Here is a 16,174-nt window from a genome sequence, read left to right on the forward strand (position 1 = left end):
GGCTCATGTACAATCATCTAAACTTCTCTCCAGATGTTTGACAGTCTGTCAACACAACTGGATTATCTCAATCAAGGCAGATTTTTTTTGAAGACTTGATAGATAATGTATCCTCTCACTATGTTTAAGAAAGAACAAGGGCTAGACAGTATTTTAACAAGACAGAAAGTAATGAGTGCTTCTTATGACAAAAGGAACAACAAATGAGAGATGATGCAGTACCATTTCAGGGTCACTTTCCGTGACTGAAAAATTTCTTCACAAATAAAAAACTCACACTCTTGTTATGGTATCCACCCATGAAAAATTAATCCTCTCCTAGTAGATACATCAAGCATGGTTCATCAAGCTATAGCTTCTTAATAGCTTCTGGAGACAATAATTCAAGTTCTAAAATCTTATCCCTCCTTTCTTTTCCCCCCCAAGGCAATGGCATGGTGATGCTCTTCATGATCTTTGGTTGCTTTATATCAGAGAGTAAAGCTCATTCCTGGGATGGGAGTGTGATCCTGATTCCTAGCATTTGACAGTGACTGTGATGTAATTCTGGGGCAGAATTAAGCTCCCAACACGACACCATCTAATGCAGACTTGGGAAGAGATGGAACTAACACCAAGTGACTCAGTGTTTCTCCCCTGCAGATACCACTCATCTAAACACCTCAGTGGCATAGATCATAGTCAAACATGTAGAATAAGGAGGTAGTGAGACTTTTTCTCCGGATTTGTTACTTTGTTATTAATATGAGTTGTTAATTGTAAGACTATGTGTTTTTATTTCTAACCGTAGCTATGTTTAACTACGGTGTTTAGTCCTGGGCATTCACAATATACCCCGCCGCGGAGATCCTGGGCCCCCCTGCCCCCCACAGGCTGCAGTGGGAACTGGCTGTGTACCCCCTGGGATGGCCATGGCCAGAGGCACCCAGGCCCCTCCAATGAAGTCCTCTCCACACCCCCCATCTCCTGTCAGCCAGCTCGCTGCCTCCTTCAACCTCACGTCTTCCTTTCCCAAAACAACCTATTTGGGAAGCTCACGTTTTAACCAGAGGGCGCCATAACTTAGCTTGTAAGTAGAGAGTTGAATTTCTGGTTCATTTAGCAGATTGCTTATAGTTCTCAGTTCTGTGATCTTGTAATAAAATGCACCATGGGGGCAAAGCGTCCATCGTGTCGGTGATGTTGTTGAAGAGCCTGAAGTCAGGCGGTGAGCACAGAACGAGCACACAGTGAGCCATGTGCAGCACCTCTGCTCACATCCGAGTCCGGGCGGAGAGAAGGGAGACGTCGGGGCCGGCGCTGATGCCTTCTTCCACACCCACTACCTTGTGCCAGTTCTTCTCCTCGCCCTGCCTCTCCCTGCATCCCTGTTGCCAAGGGCCCCAGGCAGTGTGGAGAGGCTGTCTCCATTTGCTCTAGGGACCGGAGCCATCTTGTCCAGGCCCAGAGGTTGAATTGTTTAAAAATCTTGCACCGGGTGAGATGCCCTTGGCTGTGTTAGGATTGCTGCTTTGTGATACAAAGGCAATGGAATCCTCCAGGTAGGAAATGTCACCGCAGAGAGGTGGAGGGAGGGTGGGCCTGGAGGGGGGTGAGTTTATCATCTCTCTGTCTGCCCCCTCTGATCTGGTGGAGGCAATCGTACTCTAGCACGACGGCCAGTGCTCTGCCACTTGAGCCACACCACTACTTCTGGCTTTTTTTGCTGGCTAATAAGAGATAAGAGTTCAGGGACTGTTCTGCCCAGACTGGCTTTGAACCAACTCAGTCCTCAGATCTCAGCCTCCTGAGTAGCTAAGATTCTTGTTTGAGCCACCAGTGCCCTGACCCGTTCCCTGCTGCTCTTTGTCACTTTTTGACACAACATGGGCATCTTTATATGTTCAAGCAGGAAATACTGGAGCCGCCTGTTGACGCTGCCTTGTATGGGTTTGTAGCATCATAGAGCATCTCAGCATGTTCTGCTAGCATGTAAATTTGAGATCCTTCGCTGACATTTTTCAGACCTTCTTCCTGACAGAATTTATTTCTACTGTGTGTGAAAATATTAAGATTCAAGGTAAATAAAACCAGAACATCTTTGTGTTTGATTTCCTATACGCAGTGCCTTTTGGTCATAGTAACTACTGCATAGTTAATAATTTGCTTTAGGGGAGAGGCCTGAATTATATAAACTAGCTATGGAATTCATGGGACAAAAGCAAGTATGTGTGTCATACATCTTCCCCCATGAGTACTTTCAGCACATTATCAAAAAGCATTAAAGAAAATGTGGAGCATCTATTGACTTTGGAGAAAATAAAAATCCCCAAGCCACAGGGAAGGGATTTAGAAGTCTCTTTCTGCCCCCTCTGACCTCCTTCAAATGCCTAGATCTGAAATTCTGATCTGAAATCTACATGGCCCAGAAACACGGGGAATCTGAAATACAGCCTCAAAGTCCTGGCCACCCTTTCTTCTCTTCCCTACGGAGTTCACCTCCCTCCTTCTCTCCCTCCCCTCCTCTTCTCTTCCCTGTATCCCTTTTCCCTCCCTTCCTCCTCCCCTCTCTCCTCCTTTGTCCATCTGTCCTCATGTTTGTCTGTCTTTTTTTTCACTCTTTCTCCTTCTGTCTTTCTCCCCACTCCCCTCCCCCAGCAGCCTCTTTCTGTGTCCCCTGTGTCTCAGAAGCAGCTGGGATTGAACTGGCGGAGTGGCTCCAGAATCAGCCAGGAGGAAGCTCCGGGCTCTGTCCTCTTGCATACACAGGGAATTGCACACCGCCACAAACCCCCTCCCCCCCAGCCCAGTGCAGACATGCCAGCAGTAACTTAGGAGCCATATGAAGTGTGTGCCCAGCCCTTGAAAAGAGGATGTGAGCAGTGCTGCGTCTTTGTGAGAATATTCCTCAGTTACCAGCAAGCACAGTCTCCTCATTCAGCATCACACTGATTCAAGCACAGCACCGTATCACAGTCCTTTCATAGTATTTCCGTCTTAAGCAGAAAAGGTCAAAAGCTATGTACACACGACCATATAAGATGATGCTAAGTGGAATGAGCCCCAAGCTAGGGATGCAAGAGGTTTGATCTTTGTTGCTGTTGGTTTTAATGTACTGTGTGATTTTTTTTTTTATTTCTCTGTATGTTCTTCCCCCATAGTACAACCCCTGTTGTCACAGTGTTTGATTCTGATGTCTTGCATCTTGTATATGCATTTTTCTAATTTGGGGAAGGGAAGGGAAATATCAAAATGCTGAAACAAGGATAAAGGATAACCCATTGTAACAATGAGATGTACAAGACACTATGTTGAAAACAAACTTTACAACTTGGGGTGGTGTGGGGGGAGGAGTTGGGAGGGAGGGAAGGGAGGGGAGGGGAAAAACAAAGGAGGGGGTAACAATGCTCGATAGGAAGTGTACTCATTACCTTACTCATGTAACTGTAACCCCTCTGTACAGTATCTTTATGGTAAAAATACTAAAAATAGTAATATTTCTGTCTTGCATATGCTGTGAAATAAGACTGTGGAAGTAGAGAGGTTGCAGGCCCTGCTTCTATTCCTGGGGAGCTGGAAGCACCCGTGGTCACCGGAGGATTCTAGATATATTCTCGAGTACGTCCGCCATGCTCTAAACTTAGACACATAATCAGTATGTGCCGGCTTCAATCTGTCATCTCGACCGCATGGCTGTGGGGTAGGACCCACGGCTGCCCTATTTGGTGCCTGAGCCGTGGGTGGCAGTGAAACTAACTCATCTGGGAGTGGAGGCGGCAAGGCGGGTGTCAGCACCCGCTGGGCCGCGGGCTCCTCAGCACACACGCACGGCGCGGCACGGCTCAGAGCAGCCACAGCTGCATCGAGAAGCATCAGGCTGGGTGAGTGCTGCCATGACCTCTACCCTGCTGTGTGGACTGTTGGAAGCTGTTCTCAAATCCAGAATGCAGTTGGGGACAGGATGCTGACGGGTGCCTGGTCCAGAACATTGGGATGAGCCGCTGTTTTTGTAGGAGATGAATGCAGGGGTCTGGATTCGGGCATTGGGAGAGCCGAGAAGCCGAGCACAGGGAGTCGAGTCAGAGACATGGGGGGCCACTTCTTCCACATGGAAGACAGGGCCCAGGGCCCAAGGCTTAGGGAGCCATGGGACCGCGGTAGAAAATGTGGCAGGGGACAAGGGCGATGCAGGCAGACTGCCGCTTGGTTACTGACGAGGACGAGCTGAGCGGTCTCTGGAGAGATGGGAGTTCAGCAGGTGCCAAGCTGCGGCCGAGAGGAATGGGTGCCGGGTGGGGCAGCCAGGCAGGGACAGGTCCTGCCCAGCTGAAAGGCTGCATGCCACTGTGTGGGGAGCAGAGCCAAGGAACGCAGCACCCAGGCAGCTGGAAGGATGCTCAGAGCGTTTCCCAGCTGGCCCTCACCTGGTACAGGGACGGGGTAAGGTGGCAGAGAGGGACATGTGGTCATGCATTACTGTCCTTTAGCAAGGGTCAAACCCAGTACCTTGTGACCCCAGTAGCAAGAGATGGGTGTCATGTGGGCAACATGCGTGGCACAGATGAGCCATTTTCACAGGTGAAAACGTAGAAAGCAGACTCGGCTGTCTAGCATGTGTGACCCCATCTGTCCTGTCCTGAAGACTCAGGCTTCCACGGGCCGTGCTCAGCACGGCACCCTCACATGAGGAGTATTTGGGGGGATCTGGTGTGCTATGTTGAAGGAGTTTTTGTTCGTTTGCTTGTTTTCAATACGCTACAAGTACTGCCGCGTAGTAGCACAGGGCTCCAGCTGGCGTCATTTTGGACAGAAAATCTGCCTGGACACAGCCTGTTGCCCTTTCCCACCGCTCCTGGCTCCTTCACACACCTTCTCTTATGATTGGCGCCAAGCAACTTGGTCCACGTTGCTGCTCCGTGTTACTCACTGTCTGGGCTTAATGGAGCTTTTTGAGTCTGTCATCAAGTTTGGAAATTTGTGCTTATATTTCCTCAATGCTTTTTGTTCATTTATCCGGTCTTCTTTGAGGATTTGAATTGCATCTATCAGGCTATTTGAAATTGCCCCTCATCTCTCTGTCTTGTTTGGTGTTAAAATAATTTTTACTTTGCTCCTCTTCCTATAATTTTTAACTTTTTAGATAGCCTCCCTTCTATATCTGCAAGTTTACCTTTCCTTTCTGAAGTGTCTGATCTGTTCATCCTACTCTGTGTTGTCCATTTCAGACATTGTAGCTTTCATCCATAAACTCTTATTTAGGAGAACACTTTTGTGTCTAGTCTTCTATTCGGATCTGTTCATCCCAGTCCCTGTTATCTGTTCCAGACACTGTAGCTTTTATCCATAAACTCTTATTTAGAACACCTTTGTGTCTAGTCTTCTATTCTTCCTCCATTCTCCTGGACATGTGAAATCAACCCTAATGACTCCGATGCTCTTATCTTCCTGCTCATTCCTGTACGGAGTGACTTTCTCCTCCTCTTGTTCTTGCTTCTCTGTACTTGGTACTTTTTCATTGGAAGTCAGATATTGAGAACTAGACTCTGGTGGGAGAGGGCATATTTGGTATGCCTCAAGATATTACTGATCTTTGCTGCTCGAGACACAGCCAGGTTACTTGGAAATGGTTTCGTCTTTTCAGGCAGGTCTACAGTTGTGTTAGTCAGCTTTCTATCGCTGTGACAAAGTGGCTGAGACAAGTCACTTAGAGGAGAAGAGGTCTACTTAGTTTATGATTCAGGACTTCAGATTGGGCAGTCCTCGCTCTGAGCCTCCCATGGGGTGCAGTGGGGGTCTTACGAGCACGCCGCTCCCGCACGGCCAGGAGGAAATAGAAGGGGCCAGGGGCCCCTCAGCCCTCTCCAGAGGGTCTCCCCCAGTGGCCCAAGCCCCCCGCTTGGCCCGCTTCCTGAGGGTCCCACCATGCTGAGAACTGGCTCTCCGCTCGCACATGGGGCTTTGAGCTCAGTGAGACCCACGACTGTCTGACTCCTCCTGAGGCGGTACCTGCGTGGCTGACTCCATCTCCCCTGCAAGCATCCTGATCGTGCTGAGCACCGGGTGTGGCTTTCAGATGGTTCTTTGTGGCTGAGGGCGATTTCTCCATCATTCCTCTCATGCAAGCTGTTTGTGCATTTCTATGTATATAAGAGAACATCAAAATATACGATGGTTTTTTTTTCTTTTCTTCCAGGAGCCAAATTGCTTCAGCAAATGGTCTTCAACTACAGTAAAATGCTCATAAAAATCTTACTTATAAAATGCTCCCCAATGACACATTTTTTTCCTTGCTCTTTACCTACCTGAGGCTTTCTGACAGGTTTCCCCTCTGTTCTCTGCCTACCCAGAGTTTAGTGTGTCTTTTCCCTTCTTCCACTCAAGATTTTGCTAGCTGGACCATGCAAAGGCTCCACCACTGCAGGTTTAGTAGGAGAATTTGTCTCATGGCTGCCAAGAGCTGACACCTCCAGATTCTGCTTTGCCACAGCCTCGTTCGCTCAGGTTGCTGGAATTCTGTGGCCCTGTCAGTCAACGTGACTGCAAAGTGCAGATGAACAGAGGGGTGGTGCCCAGGGCCCTGAGCATGCTGGGTGCTGTTGGGGATGGGCGTGCATCATCCCACTGGACGCTCCCAGGTCTGTACTCCACTGCGTTGGGGTTGTCTAGCACATGCAGCCCTGCAGCTGTGATCTCTGCCAGGACAACCTTGCTATCCTCTTGCATTGCTTAGCTAGTCAGGTAGGGAGAGGAGGAGGAATGGTAGAAATTGGCACACAAGAAGACAAGGCTGACAGACAGAGCCGGAGCTTGTGTAGAGGAGAGTGGGATGCAGCCATACCTGCAGGAAGAGCAGGCGTATCACCTTGACACAACTCTCCCCCATAGCAGAGTTTCAATGTTCTATGCCCTCCTCACCAAACTGTCTTGTTCTATCCCTGTAATCCTGGCTCTAAGCCATGGGAACCAGGTGCCTCTCCTGGCTTCAGCCCCCTGGCGGTTGTTTGCTTGTGGAGATCCATGACAATGGATTGTTCTGCCCTTGCACACAGCCAGCCAGCTGTGGCCTGGACATGGGCATGGGCATCTGATGCCTTGGCTGGTGGAACATCAGCAAACACACCACACCGTGAGCCAGCCTTGCTTGTCTCTGTTGAAGCAGGAGATCATGGTGTGAGAGAACCTGAGCTGGTATGGGGGAGGTGGGGGGGGGGAGAGTCAGCCACAGGCCGGATGGGCCTGGCCCTGCTCAGCCCACCCCACCCACATGATCCAACGCTGCAGCTCACACATGACCCCAGGGCGGTCCTGCCAGAGACCTGGCCTGCTGGGTCTGGTGCGCATTGTTGACCCTTAGACTCTGGCGCGTGTCTGGGTGGCCAGCTGAGCTCCAGAGCTGACTGGACACCTCTATCCTGATTTTCTCTTGTTGCTTCTTGCCTTTCTCTGTTGGCTCCTATCCCATCTCAAAATGTCCTCAGTACCTCATGGCCTGCCACGCTCAGACAGCTCCTCCTCGGCTTCCTCTGGCCTCCTCCCTCCCCAGGACCTTTGCCTTAGTCCTGTCTCCTTTGTGCCCTGCCTGGAAGCATCTCTGTAAAGCACCACCAGGCCTGTGCTCCCTCACCCCAGCCCGGCCTCCGCAGGTCCTCCGGGGTGAGGGGACACGTGGGCCGCAGCGCCCACCCGCCGGCCTCTGCAGGCCTTCCAAGCAGGCCCTGCCAAGCCCCCTACCCTCCAACTGAGCTACCACCACACAGGAACAGGACCACGTTTTACTCTTTCGCCCCAGCATCTTCTCCCCGGAGTCCTGTGTGGTTGTCTTTCCTGAGATCTTCCCCAGGCCCACAGGCTGCCAGGTCTGCCCCCCGCCCCCCTGCACCGGGAGGTGTGTGTGTGGAGCAGGGCGTTGGCAGGCATCGTCTCAGGAGCTTTCTTCACCCACTGGGTCACCGCCTTGGACACAGCGGTCCCACCGTGCTGCCATGGCCTCTGTCCCTGCCTCTACGTCCATGTCACACACAGAGCTTGGATCTGTGGAGGGGGGATACTGAGGGCCACCCCAGCAGGCACCCCAGGGCCATCTTAGCTACACGCCCAGCAGCTCTTGAGATCAGTCTGTGCGGAGGACGTTAACACGGAGCGGGAACGCGGCGTGGCAGTGGTTCCGCTGGGGTCTGAGGTGCGGGGGCCGCCCCCATGCCCACCTGCCCTGCGCCGGCTTGGCTCCTTCCTGTCTGTCATCTGCAACGCCAACGTGATGGGATCTGAGCGGGCTGCAGCGCGGGCTCCGGGGCTGCCACCTACGCGCTCACCATGAGAAATGAAAACGGCAGAGCAGACCCCTGCGCAGAACTAAGGGTCCCATCCCGTTCCAGTGGGCAGCATCGCCTTGCCGCCCAGCTGGCACACGGCACTTCACTCTGATTATTTTGGCACAGGAGTGGGTCCTTCAGAATTGAAGCTGGCACCCTGTTTCCTCACAGTGGTGGCTGAAATCCCTCACGAGAGGCTGGCGTCCAGTTCGCTTTCCAGGATGATTAGAGGGTGACAGGGGCAGCTGTCCAGCTTTGTGTCCCTCCTCTCCCAGCGCATCCCTCTCTGCCTGTCCTGTGGGTCCAGAATGTTCCATCAGGAAAGTCTCCAGCGGAGGTGACAGGCATGCTCACCCTGTTCTGTGTTCCAGGGTACACAGGGTTCATTTGCTCCATGTAACAGCTGGGTCTTGCAGGTGCACGCTGGGCTCCTTCCAGGATTCCAGGAGCCGCTACAGCCAGGGATGATAACAACCAGATACGCACAGACTGGGTCCCGAGCCCAGCCCTGTGAGCTGGGCACACAGAGTCCGGGGCAGAGGCCCATTGGCCTCCTGTAGGGCTGTGCAGAGGCCGGTCTTGGAGGTGATGATGGACTCCCTGACCTTCCAGAGAAGGGCATCTGTAGAGTGAGTTGGCCCTGGCGCACACACCGCTGCCCACCTGGTGGCCGGAAGCTGCATGTCCCGCAGAGCCAGGCTTGGACGCCATCCGTCAACACCTGCCAAGTACGGTTTGCAGAATCAGGCGCTGCCTGTTAGGGCTACGTGGGGCTTTTCTCTACCCCGGTTCCTTTGATTGTGCTGTGATGGGACCCAGAGTAATCACAGGTCAAGGCTGTTTGAGGAGAGGCAATGATTCTGAATAAAAGTGATATCTATGGCATGCTATCTTCATGACTGCCACTGTTATTAGCAACCAGCCGCTCATGTTGAGGTATCTGTGTTTAGAATCTGCTTTCTTCTTTTCTTATTTTTGCTGATAACTGATGGGCATCTGCTGTGTTCTCATAACTCAATGTTGTTTCCATGGCTATGGCCCACTGATTTCCCCCCCCCCCCCGGGTGGGACAGGGACCTTCCCAGAATCCTCCTCCCCAGAATTCCCCTATCAACTAAAATACCAAAGGGGACTGCCTGCTGCAGCTGCATTCTGAGAAACTCTCATTCCCAACTATACTTCAACCCAAACCCCGTTCTCCACTCCTCATGTCTCCGACTTGCTCGGCCTGACTTGGGTCCCTCTGCAGCCTCTACTAAAGCCTGGTCTAACCTGCTGAGATCTCTTGACTCCTTACTTTTCTTGTCTGTGTAATCTTTCTTAGCAATAATGGGATTTGAACTCATGGCCTTGTGCCTGCAAAGCTAGTGCCATGCCTCCATCCCTGCTTTTTGCTGATTATTTTAGAGATGGAGTCTAGGGAAATTTTCTGCCAGGACTGGCCCCGAACCATGATCCTCTGGATTTCAGCCTTTTGAATAGCTAAGATTACAGGCATGTGCACCAGCTCTTGGTTAAGAATCTGCTTTCGGGGACACGCTTGATTTCTCAGCTATCACAAGTGCTTGAAGGAAGGAAGTGGCCTGTGTGCCATTCTTGTTTGAGCCTCAACTCCTGGCAGATGGAAGCGCACACTGCCTGTCCCCCAGTGTGTCTGTGTCTTTGTCCAGTGTGCTGGGCACTCCCTCGCTTGGTGGCAAGCCTTTCCTTTTCCTCCGTGCCCGAGCCTGAGTAACCTCCCCAGCTGGATGGACCACGGTGTGGGCCGGGCACGCTGAAGGATCTCCTGCTTGCTGCTCTGTGTGGGGACTCGGTGTAAAGCCGCTGCAGACACCCATGGGCGTGTTTCCGGTGTAGACATGTTTTCAACTCTATAGGGAATTTAAACCAGGATGTAGTGTCTGGGTCCCATGGTGAGCGTATGCTTTGTTTTACAAGAAATAGTCAACTTCAGCTGGGTGCTGTAGCTTATGCCTGTAATCCTAGCCACTCGGGAAGCTGAGGTATGAGCATGCCAGTTATATGAGGATGCCAGTTTAAAGCCCGCCCAGATAGGAAAGTCTGTGTAACTCTTCTCCCCAATTAACCACCAAAAACCTGGAAGTAGAGCTGTGGCTCAAGTGGGAGGGCTCTAGAGCCCTAGCCTTGAGCAGAAAAGCTCAGGGACAGTGGCCAGGCCCTGAGTTCAAACCCCAGGACTGGGGCATGAAATAGTCAACCTTTTTTCAAGCAATGGCAGGCCGTTGGGTCCCCGGATGTTCTAGCAATAGGCCTTCAGAAATATTCGGAAATATTTCCTCCTGCTTGTCACCTGTCTTCAGGTTTTGTAAGCAAAGTAGAGATTTTTAATTTTCATGAAATTCAGCTTATCAATTCCATCTTTTGTGGATCATACCACAAAATCTTTGCCAAACCCAAGATTACCTACATTTTTTTCCTGTTATCTTCTAAAACTTAATAGTTTTGTATTTTTACCTGTGCAACTATGGTCCATTGTGAGTTTGTTTTGTGAAGGATAGGAGGTCTCAGTTTATCTTCTTTTTTATTTTTGTGCCAATATCTGGGCTTGAACTCAGTGCCTCGTTCTCTTGATCAGCGTTTTGCCACTCTATCACTTGATCCATACCTCTAGCACTGTCTTTTTGCTGGTTAATGGAAGGTAAGAGTTTCACAGACTTCTGTGCCTCAGATCTCAGCCTCCCGAGTGGCTTGAGATCACAGGTGTGAGCCACCAATGCCTGCTTGACTCATCTTTATTGTAAGTCGTGTTGTGCCTGGTTGGGAAGAATCCTCTCCCCGGGGTTGCTGGACTCCTTTATCAACGATGAGCTCCTGAAGTGCAAAGGGAGGGGCATTTTGGATGTTTGTGGCTTGAGGACGTAGAGGGCTCTTGAGGAAGGATCCTGAGGAGACCAGGGTGGTCACTATCACCAGCACCCGCTGCGTGACCTTCCGTGACTCCTGATGCAGCGTTTGCTTGCGTGTTAACGTATCTGTCCTGAAGCGGGGCCCGAGTCCCTCCTCATTGCCCTCCTGAGCTCCGTCCCCCGGTGAACAGCACGCGTCCTCGGGCAGACGGCCCACCCCACCCCCCATGCCCGTGTCACAGCGATTTCCGATTCTCTGCTGTTCCAGCTCTCTTCCAGGACTTGAAGCCCATGGAAACAAAATGCAAGCTGACAAGGAGCCCTTGACAGGTCAGTTCCTATGAGCCCTTCCGTTTCCCAGCCAGACATTCATGAAACACCACTGTCCACGGCGTCTCGCGCTGCCCAGGGTGTGGGTCCCAGCTGCCACGCACACCCCAGGAGCGCTTGCCAGTCCGCTTTGCTTTGTCGCTGAGCAGCTGTGCAGAGCAACGAGTCCTGGCCAGGGAACAGTCTGCGTGTGTGTGCATAGCCCTGGGCGGCTTTGAGAAGCGCATGCTCAGGTCCCACACATCCCCAGAGGGCCGGCCTCGGTCTGTGTCAAGCACCGTGGTCGTGATCTGCTCTCCAGTCACTTGGTGCCGTGGGCAGAGAAGGTGGCCATCGGGCACCTGGCAGATTATGCAGGTGGCCATGGCAAAAGCCGTCAGCATCTGGAGAAGTGGAGCATTGCTGGCCCCCTTTCCTGGGAGCCATTGTTCTGCCTGTCTCCCGAGCAGAGCACAGAGCAGGGAGGGGTGAGAGGGCCTGGGGTCTCTAATGGGCTCCGGGACCTTTCTAATGGAGCCCGAGCCGATTTTAATTTTTTTTAAGAGCATTCCAAATTAACTCATTTGTCCCAGTCTCATGTAAACAAACAGCTGGAGTCGACGTGTGTCCCTGCGGAATGACCCTTCCCGGTGGCTGGAGCTGAAAGACGCCCCGCCGTGGTGATTGCTCCAGGATCGTTCCCTTTGGAGAGAATTATACGTGTGCTCGGACTTGCACTGGGCTGATTTATTTTAAATTGCAGGATAAGTTCTAAAGTACAGGACTTATGTACTCTATAAAAAGCGTCATGGGGCCTGACTGGTAGCAGGAGCTCTGAGCAAGGGGAGAGCGAGAGAAAGAGGGAGGGAGGCAAGGGGGGCCAAGGGGGGAAAGAAAGAGGTAGAGGGCTAAGATGCTCTGGTGCGTTCTGATGCTTCTGCTCCTCAGTTTACACAGTTGTCAGTCTGGAAGCCGGCCGTGACTCTGCCCAGCCTCGGGGCAGGGCTGCCATTCACGGGGTGAGAAGGTGTTTTGCACATTGTTGTGTCCCTGCCCTTCCCAAGTGCATCTCCAGTCACCTGGCGGCCCTCATCACAGCCCCAAACACCTCCTGAGTATAGAAAACACAGGGTGAAATCTAGGCACAGGGATTGGGCAAATGACAAAGAAGCCTTGAACCTGAGTCTGAACTTGACCTACCCCTTCTGTTGCCATCCCCTGGGCAACTGAGTGCTGACCGCCAAGGGCCACAGCCAAGGTGGAGCTGACCCCTGGCAGGGTTGGCTCAACAGACCAAAGGACCCTTGAGACTAACTGGCAGGGAGCCCTTGCTTCCCGGGCCAGAGGCCTCTGTATGCATGTCAGGACCTTGACGCTTCTGCACACATGTCAGGCAATCCCAGCAGCCTTAGGAGTGGCAGACATCACAGCGCTCCGAGGTAGAGCAGTAAGCAACTTGCTGTTTGAAGCCCGAGCAACTGGTGGCGGAGCTGATCCACAGCTCACTGCTCGAACACCACAGGGCCTCGCAGGCGGCATTCAGGAGTGCTCCTGAGAGCTGTGCTCCCTGGCCCCTGGGTCAGCGGTCACTGGGATGAGGGCCCGGACTTCCAAGTTACCGTTGTAGCTCTTGGTTGATGGCAATCAAGTGTTCAAAACAAACCCACTCCAACCAACAGCCCCATGATTCCTTGCCTGGATTTTATCCAGAGAAATAAAAGGTATAGGAGAAAGTTAAAGCAGCTTTATTCACAACAGGTCCAACCCTAGAAACAGCCACACATGGCGGGGGGGGGGGGCACTTGGCAGGGAGGGGGGGGAAGGGGTCACCAAGTAGTGGGATTCTGTGGAGCACTTCAAAGGAGCCACCCTGAAGCTGAGGGCACGTGACTGAGCCGTGGGCCACACGGGCTGGAGTGGTGAAGGAGAGACCTGAGAGAGTGAGATGGAATGCTCGCCATGTGCTTCCATTTATGAAGCATTTGGAAAGAAGCCAAAGCAGTTGATAGCTTTAAAACCCATTATATCATTTGCCTCTGGCTGTGGTCCAGTGAGCTGAGAGGTGAGGAAACTTTTTGCTGGTACCAGTGCCAGTAGAGCAGTAGAGCACTGCTGTCCACACGGAGTGTCCTTATCACAACCCTTCAATAGGCATGTGCACCCAAGATGTACAGCAATGCCCCTGAGACATGAAAGTCACACACACACACACACACACACACACACACACACACACACACACACACACACACACACACACACACACACACACACACACACACACACACACACACCGACCTCAGAATGAAAAGAATCTTGTTACTGGAACATGCTGGAATCAGTGACCTGCTCTGATAGATGAAGGCATTGGGGGGGTATGCAGATATGTAATGGGGGGAGTGGGGTAGGTAATGAAACAAAGACGGGTTGTGATGCAGGTGAGGAAACTGATGCTCAGGAGCCTCCAAACAAAAATCCAGGAAATCTTATTCTGTGGTTATAGATGTCGTCCAATGAATCACAAAGTAATGTGTTGAAGTGTGAGTGATGCAGTGCGTTATTTTTCCTAATAGAAGGGTGAATTCACAAAACAAGCCAAGTAAGCCAGGCTCAAGCCCATAATCCTATCTACCTGAAAGGTGGACATGGGGAGAACCACAATTCAAGGTTGGCTTGAGGTTCATGAGATTCCATCTAGACCAATGGCTAGGTGCAGGTGCATGCACCCCTTATCTCTGGTATGGGGGAGCAGAGCGGCTCTGCACAGGCACCATCATGCCCAGTGACATGGAGAGACACAAGTGGGAGGGTGGCAGCCCAGGCATACTGCAAGACCCTATCCCAAAACAGCCAGCACAACCAAGGGCGGAAGGTTCTGGCAGGCATGGGGCCCTGAGTTCAACACTCAGGATAAAGAAAATGCAAAGTCATGGCGGACTGCAGGGAAGATACGGTCTACCCTCCAGCCGAGCCGCCCTGGGTGCAGGATGTTCACTCCCCGCTCCATGCCTGTTGGAGGCTTGGGGAGCCCTCACCCCAGACTGGCCCTGGGTAGTTTCCAGCCATGGTGCAGGCACAAGAGCCTGCTGCACCACCCTGAGGCTCTCTGCCTCCCTATTGGAGCCTGACCTGGAAGTAAGGCCCAGGCTCGTCTTCGGAGTCTGGGTGGTTCGTGCAGTGAACTGGCCTCGGGTAATGGCCCAGGGAACAGCTGGCCCCAGAACAGAAGAGTATCTCTAATGCAGGAATCCTCCATGACAGTCCCCTGGAGCCAGGAAGTAACCTGGCCTTCACTGGGGTTTATTTCCAAGGTGCAATCACACGTGTTTAACAGAAGAAAGCAAAGGTGGTAGGGAAGACATGTCCGCTCAAGCTTGGGGGCTCCAGGTCACAACTCTGTGAATGTCCTGGGGTCCATCAAGTCCCCAGGAATTCCTGCTCTGCTAGGTACTGCTGTTCTATTGCAATAAAGACGATTTCAACAAGCAGCAGGTTAACTGCTGTCTCGTTCTAATAGGCCGCACACCTGCAGCTGGGTGGGAGGGCCGCTAGTGCCCGTGAGTCTGGGGCTCCGGTAACTTCTGAGGCTACCTGTTCCTTCAAGTGTCCCTCAGTCTGCGGGTGCCTGGGACATGGCTCGCTGGCTTATGATACGTGTGTCGTGCTATGGGTGCCAGCATCTGAGGATATCATGTGCCAAACACACATCTGTGGGAGACAGGGCTCTCAAGGGCTGAAGCTGGCTGATCTAGAAGAGCAGTTTGGGCTGGGGGCCTCTGTCCCCCAAGCAGCAAGCGGAAGTTCTGGTCCATCTTTACATGTGGAGTACTGTTACTGTGCCTGTTTGATGTGCCCACCATTACCACACTGAGATGGCACTCTTGTCCACATGGGCTCCGCCTACAGCACATGACTAGGTAACTGTCCTGCAACAAATTCACGGGTGGATCTTAAGCCATTCAAGAACTATAAAAGTGTGTGAAAAAGGATGTTTGATCATGGTTCATTCGTCAGGTGGTGGGCAAGCTGAGTGGACACACTAAGGACACACACGAGATAGCAGATGCCCACCTCTGCCACCTCGATCCTGAAAATGGAGTGCCACTGAGAGCGGGGCGTAGGGAGTTGCCACACAGCCTGTACATCAACCAGTACAACCAACCCTGTGCTGGGGAGGGCAGCGTGGATTTGCACTGATGCTAGGTTTGCAGCCACCTCCAGGTCTGATGCAGAGGCCCAGAGGTGGCACACTGGAGTTCAGCAGTTTCCTGTGTTTGGGCCATTGGGCCAAGGCAGCTTGGAGTCAGCAAATTTAGTCCACAGGGATTAGCGTCAGGTTGTGTATCCTGTCCCGGCACTCATCTCTGGCGCATCACACAGAGCTCTGGCTCCAAACCTCCTGTCAGCTGATGCAACTCAGGGCCCTGGTGAACTCACCTGAGGGCTCTGTGGGAAGCAGGAGGTGATGGAAGACAGCCAGGAGTCAGGTACAGGCTGTGTGCCACCTGGGGTGTATGTGGTGTATAGAATATTGAAGGTGCTCACAAAGTAGCTCCAGAGCAGCGGCGTTTTCAGACCTTTGCCATCAGGTCCGTTTTCCTGGCCTCACATACATACTTCTTGGTTTTGTTGCTGGTGGTAGAAGCGTGGGATTGGTGGTGATGGTGTTGTTGATGCTGTTAATGCTGGTGCTGCTGGTGATTATGG

The 16,174-nt window shown here is 52.1% G+C and overlaps 1 protein-coding gene across 3 annotated transcripts in view; it reads left to right on the forward strand.

Annotated features, from left to right (window-relative positions):
• The window catches only part of LOC138841331 (cadherin-4), a 412,784-nt gene that overhangs the window by 128,379 nt on the left and 268,231 nt on the right, over positions 1-16,174 (forward strand). The gene's annotated exons all lie outside the window — the stretch shown is intronic.

Source organism: Dipodomys merriami, unplaced genomic scaffold (assembly GCF_024711535.1).
Source record: "Dipodomys merriami isolate MVZ:Mamm:240054 unplaced genomic scaffold, mDipMer1.0.p SCAF_316, whole genome shotgun sequence".
In the NCBI taxonomy this organism is placed as follows: Eukaryota; Metazoa; Chordata; class Mammalia; order Rodentia; family Heteromyidae; genus Dipodomys; species Dipodomys merriami.